Below are 6,713 nucleotides of genomic sequence, written 5' to 3' on the forward strand. Positions count from 1 at the left end.
ATGCTCACATAAAATATAAGAATTGTAACATAAAGAGAGCATCATGAAGAATATTACTAGCACATTTAAGTCTTACCCACTTCCTATGCATAGGGATTTTGTGAGCAAACAACTTGTGGGAACAATAATCAACTAGCATAGGAAGGCAAAACAAGCAGAACTTCAAAAATTTAAGCACATAGAGAGGAAACTTGATACTATTGCAATTCTAACAAGCATATGTTCCTCCCTCATAATAATTTTCAGTAGCATCATGAATGAATTCAACAATATAACTATCACATAAAGCATTATTTTCATGATCTACAAGCATAGAAAATTTACTACTCTCCACATAAGCAAGATTCTTCTTAATCGGAATAGTGGGAGTACCATAAGAAACTCGAATACTATAAATTGTGTCCACATTAAAAGAGTAATTTTCAGAAAAAGGGTAATCATAATCATGACAATTTTTAATATAATCAACACTACTTTTTATAGCATACGTATCATCACAATAATCATCATAAGTAACAACTTTGTTCTCATCATAATCAATTGAAACCTCTTCCAAGATAGTGGAATCATTACTAAATAAAGTCATGACCCCTCCAAATGCACTTTCATAATTATCACAATAAGATTCAAGATCCTCCAAAATAGTGGGACCATTACTTCCTAAAGTTGACACTCTTCCAAACCCACTTTCATCAATATAATCATCATAAGTAGGAGGCATGCTATCATCATAACAAATTTGCATATCAAAACTTGGGAGGCTAAAAATATCATCTTCATTAAACATAGCCTTCCCAAGCTTGGGACAGACCTTAATTGCAGAAAATATGTTCTCAAACATGTCATTCTCATCAAACATAGCATCCCCAAGCTTGGGCCTTTTCATATCATAAGCATAATCACTCTCATCATTAATAGTATGGATAGCACCAATAGTATAGTAATTATCATCATCACAATGAGTAATAGAAGCAACATCATTTGGGAGGGATACCTTTTCACCTTTGCTTCTCTGTCTTTTATTTTTCTTCTTCACATCATGTGTGGGTTTAACCCTCTTTTTTGAGATCCTTATTAATGAGATTGGTTGAATAGAAGGCTCCTCCTCGTTACCTGATTCATCATAAGAAATAATAGGAGGATATTGGGAAGCCTCTTCCCCTTCATTAGTATTCTCTTCATCCTCTATTTGTTTTCTTTTCTTTATGTAATTGGCAATATAAGGATTTTCAATGCAATTCACCGCACAATACATAAAAATTTCTTCTAGATCAATATCAAGGAATTTCTCAAGGTTATATTCTGGAATATGCTTAGTTATACGTTTCATTTCTTCATAACCCAAAAGCAAACTAAGTTCATTATGATGTGCAAGGGAAATCAAATCATCACAATTTTTGGACATGATTCGATCATGAAATAATTTGCATCGGAGATTTAAATGACCATGTTCATTGCAAAGTTCACAAGTATGGCGAAGAAATTTTAAATTTTCAGCACAAACATCTAGCCTCTCTTGCAACCATTTAGTTTCTAAATACTTATGCCTCTTGCAAAATCTATCTTCCCTATTTGGTGTGTACTTGCAAACACTATGCACTCCACAAAAGTTGACATGCTTATAAGAGACATTTTCATCATGAATGGTGCAATCATCTTTAGTACTATGGATTATTCAAGGAGTTCATACTAAAACTATTGCAATCATGCTCATCATTCAAAGATTTAGTCCAAACATTCTAATGCATTCTTCTTCTAACATTTTGGCACAATTATCGGAATCCTTATTTTCATGAAAGATATTAAAAAGATGAAGCATATGAGGTACCTTTAATTCCATTTTTTGTAGTTTTCCTTTATAAACTAAACTAGTGATAAAACAAGAAATTAAAAGATTTGATTGCAAGATCTAAAGATATACCTTCAAGCACTAACCTCCCTGGCAACGGCGCCAGAAAAGAGCTTGATGTCTACTACACAACCTTCTTCTTGTAGACGTTGTTGCGCCTCCAAGTGCAGAGGTTTGTAGGACAGTAGCAAATTTCCCTCAAGTGGATGACCTAAGGTTTATCAATCCGTGGGAGGCGTAGGATGAAGATGGTCTCTCTCAAACAACCCTGCAACCAAATAACAAAGAGTCTCTTCTGTCCCCAACACAACCAATACAATGGTAAATTGTATAGGTGCACTAGTTCGGCGAAGAGATGTTGATACAAGTGCAATATGGATGGTAGATATAGGTTTTTGTAATCTAAAAATATAAAAACAGCAAGGTAACTAATGATGAAAGTGAGCGTAAACGGTATTGCAATGCTAGGAAACAAGGCCTATGGTTCATACTTTCACTAGTGCAAGTTCTCTCAACAATAATAACATAATTGGATCATATAACTATCCCTCAACATGCAACAAAGAGTCACTCGAGAGTCACTAATAGTGGAGAACAAACGAAGAGATTATTGTAGGGTACGAAACCACCTCAAAGTTATTTTTTCTGATCGATCTATTCAAGAGTTCGTACTAGAATAACACCTTAAGACACAAATCAACCAAAATCCTAATGTCACCTAGATACTCCAATGTCACCTCAAGTATCCATGGGTATGATTATACGATATGCATCACACAATCTCAGATTCATCTATTCAACCAACACAAAGAACTTCAAAGAGTGCCCCAAAGTTTCTACCGGAGAGTCAAGACGAAAACGTGTGCCAACCCCTATGCATAAGTTCACGAGGTCACAAAACTCGGAAGTTGATCACCAAAACATACATCAAGTGGATCACGTGATATCCCATTGTCACCACAGATAAGCACATGCAAGACATACATCAAGTGTTCTCAAATCCTTAAAGACTCAATCCGATAAGATAACTTCAAAGGGAAAACTCAATACATTACAAGAGAGTAGAGGGGGAGAAACACCATAAGATCCAACTATAATAGCAAAGCTCGCGATACATCAAGATCGTACCACCTCAATAACAAGAGAGAGAGAGAGAGAGAGAGAGAGAGATTAAACACATAGCTACTAGTACATACCCTCAGCCCCGAGGGTGAACTACTCCCTCCTTGTCATGGAGAGCGCCGGGATGATGAAGATGGCCATCGGAGAGGGAGTCCCCCCTCCGGCAGGGTGTCGGAACGGGTCTAGATTGGTTTTCGGTGGCTACGGAGGCTTGCGACGGTGGAACTCGTGATCTATTCTGTACCCCAATGTTTTTAGGGTATATGGACATATATAGGCGAAAGAAGTCGGTCAGGGAAGCCATGAGGGGCCCACGAGGGTGGCGGCGCACCCAGGGGTAGGGCGCGCCTCCCTGCCTCGTGGCTTCCTCAAAACTTCGCTGACGTCTACTCCAAGTCTCCAGGATTGCTTCCGTTCCAAAAATAAGTTCCGTGAAGTTTTAGGTCAATTGGACTCCGTTTGATTTTCCTTTTCTGCGATACTCTAAAACAAGCAAAAAAATAGAAAATGGCACTGGGCTCTAGGTTAATAGGTTAGTCCCAAAAATCATATAAAATAGCATATAAATGCATATAAAACACCCAAGGTTGATAATATAATAGCATGGCACAATCAAAAATTATAGATATGTTGGAGACGTATCATCTGCGCAGGGCTTCGCCTAAGCACTATGAGGCTATGACGTTGATGCAAGCTTTGACACTGATCCAGACGATTCTAAATCGCAAACTGGATACGTGTTTACATTAAAAGGTGGAGCTGTCAGTTGGTGCAGTTCTAAACAAAGCGTTGTGGCAGGATCTACATGTGAAGCGGAGTACATAGCTGCTTCGGAAGCAGCAAACGAAGGAGTCTGGATGAAGGAGTTCATATCCGATCTAGGTGTCATACCTTGTGCATCGGGTCCAATGAAAATCTTTTGTGACAATACTGGTGAAATTGCCTTGGCAAAGGAATCCAGATTTCACAAGAGAACCAAGCACATCAAGAGACGCTTCAATTCCATCCAGGATCTAGTCCAGGTGGGAAACATAGAGATTTGCAAGATACATCCGGATCTGAATGTAGCAGACCCGTTGACTAAGCCTCTTCCATGAGCAAAACATGATCAGCACCAAAGCTCCATGGGTGTTAGAATCATTACTATGTAATCTAGATTATTGACTCTAGTGCAAGTGGGAGACTGAAGGAAATATGCCCTAGAGGCAATAATAAATATTATTATTTTATTTCCTTATATCATGATAAATGTTTATTATTCATGCTAGAATTGTATTATCCGGAAACATAATACTTGTGTGAATATATAGATAAACCAAACGTCACTAGTATGCCTCTACTTGACTAGCTCGTTAATCGAAGATGGTTATGTTTCCTAACCATAGACACGTGTTGTCATTTGATTAATGGGATCACATCATTAGGAGAATGATGTGATTGACATGACCCATTCCATTAGCTTAGCACCCGATCGTTTAGTATGTTGCTATTGCTTTCTTCATGACTTATACATGTTCCTATGACTATGAGATTATGCAACTCCCGTTTACCGGAGGAACACTTTGTGTGCTACCAAACGTCACAACGTAACTGGGTGATTATAAAGGAGCTCTACAGGTGTCTCCAAAGGTGAATGTTGGGTTGGCGTATTTCGAGATTAGGATTTGTCACTCCGATTGTCGGAGAGGTATCTCTGGGCCCTCTCGGCAATGCACATCACATAAGCCTTGCAAGCATTAAAACTAATGAGTTAGTTGCGAGATGATGTATTACGAAACGAGTAAAGAGACTTGCCGGTAACGAGATTGAACTAGGTATTGAGATACCGACGATCGAATCTCGGGCAAGTAACATACCGATGACAAAGGGAACAAAGTATGTTGTTATGCGGTCTGACCGATAAAGATCTTCGTAGAATATGTAGGAGCCAATATGAGCATCCAGGTTCCGCTATTGGTTATTGACCGGAGACGTGTCTCGGTCATGTCTACATTGTTCTCGAACCCGTAGGGTCCGCACGCTTAAGGTTTCGATGACAGTTATATTATGAGTTTATGCTTTTTGATGTACCGAAGTTTGTTCGGAGTCCCGGATGTGATCATGGACATGACGAGGAGTCTCGAAATGGTCGAGACATAAAGATTGATATATTGGAAGCCTATATTTGGATATCGGAAGTGTTCCGGGTGAAATCGGGATTTTACCGGAGTACCGGGAGGTTACCGGAACCCCCCGGGAGGTATATGGGCCTTAGTGGGCTTTAGTGGAAGAGAGGAGAGGTGGCCAGGGCTGGGCCGCGCGCCCCTCCCCCCCCCCTAGTCCAAATAGGACAAGGAGAGGGGGGCGGCGCCCCCCCCCCTTCCTTCTCTCTCTCCTCTTTCCCCCTTCCTGAATCCTATTCCAACTAGGAAAGGGGGGAATCCTACTCCCGGTGGGAGTAGGACTCCTCCTGGCGCGCCCTCCTCCTAGCCGGCCGCAACCCCCCCTTGATGCATTATATACGGGGGTAGGGGGCACCCCTTGAAAAACAAGTTGATCCACGTGATCATATTCTTAGCCGTGTGCGGTGCCCCCTTCCACCATAGTTCTCGATAATATTGTAGCGGTGCTTAGGCGAAGCCCTGCGACGGTAGTACATCAAGATCGTCACCACGCCGTCGTGCTGACAGAACTCTTCCCCGACACTTTGCTGGATCGGAGTCCGGGGATCGTCATCGAGCTGAACGTGTGCTAGAACTCGGAGGTGTCGTAGTTTCGGTGCTTGATCGGTCGGGCCGTGAAGACGTACGACTACATCAACCGCGTTGTGCTAACGCTTCCGCTGTCGGTCTACAAGGGTACGTAGATCACACTCTCCCCTCTCGTTGCTATGCATCACCATGATCTTGCGTGTGCGTAGGAATTTTTTTTGAAATTACTACGTTACCAACAGTGGCATCCGAGTCTAGGTTTTATGTGTTGATATTATATGCACGAGTAGAACACAAGTGAGTTGTGGGCGATATAAGTCATACTGCTTACCAGCATGTCATACTTTGGTTTGGCGGTATTGTTGGACGAAGCGGCTCGGACCAACATTACGCGTACGCTTACGCGAGACCGGTTCTCCCGACGTGCTTTGCACAAAGGTGGCTAGCGGGTGACAGTTTCTCCAACTTTAGTTGAACCAAGTGTGGCTACGCCCGGTCCTTGCGAAGGTTAAAGCAGCACCAACTTGACAAACTATCATTGTGGTTTTGATGCGTAGGTAAGATTGGTTCTTGCTTAAGCCCGTAGCAGCCACGTAAAATTTGCAACAACAAAGTAGAGGACGTCTAACTTGTTTTTGCAGGGCATGTTGTGATGTGATATGGTCAAGACATGATGCTAAATTTTATTGTATGAGATGATCATGTTTTGTAACCGAGTTATCGGCAACTGGCAGGAGCCATATGGTTGTCGCTTTATTGTATGCAATGCAATCGCGCTGTAATGCTTTACTTTATCACTAAGCGGTAGCGATATTCGTGGAAGCATAAGATTGGCGAGACGACAACGATGCTACGATGGAGATCAAGGTGTCGCGCCGGTGACGATGGCGATCACTACGGTGCTTCAAAGATGGAGATCACAAACACAAGATGATGATGGCCATATCATATCACTTATATTGATTGCATGTGATGTTTATCTTTTATGCATCTTATCTTGCTTTGATTGACGGTAGCATTATAAGATGATCTCTCACTAATTATCAAGAAGT

The sequence above is a fragment of the Triticum aestivum genome, chromosome 3A (genome assembly GCF_018294505.1).
Source record: "Triticum aestivum cultivar Chinese Spring chromosome 3A, IWGSC CS RefSeq v2.1, whole genome shotgun sequence".
In the NCBI taxonomy this organism is placed as follows: Eukaryota; Viridiplantae; Streptophyta; class Magnoliopsida; order Poales; family Poaceae; genus Triticum; species Triticum aestivum.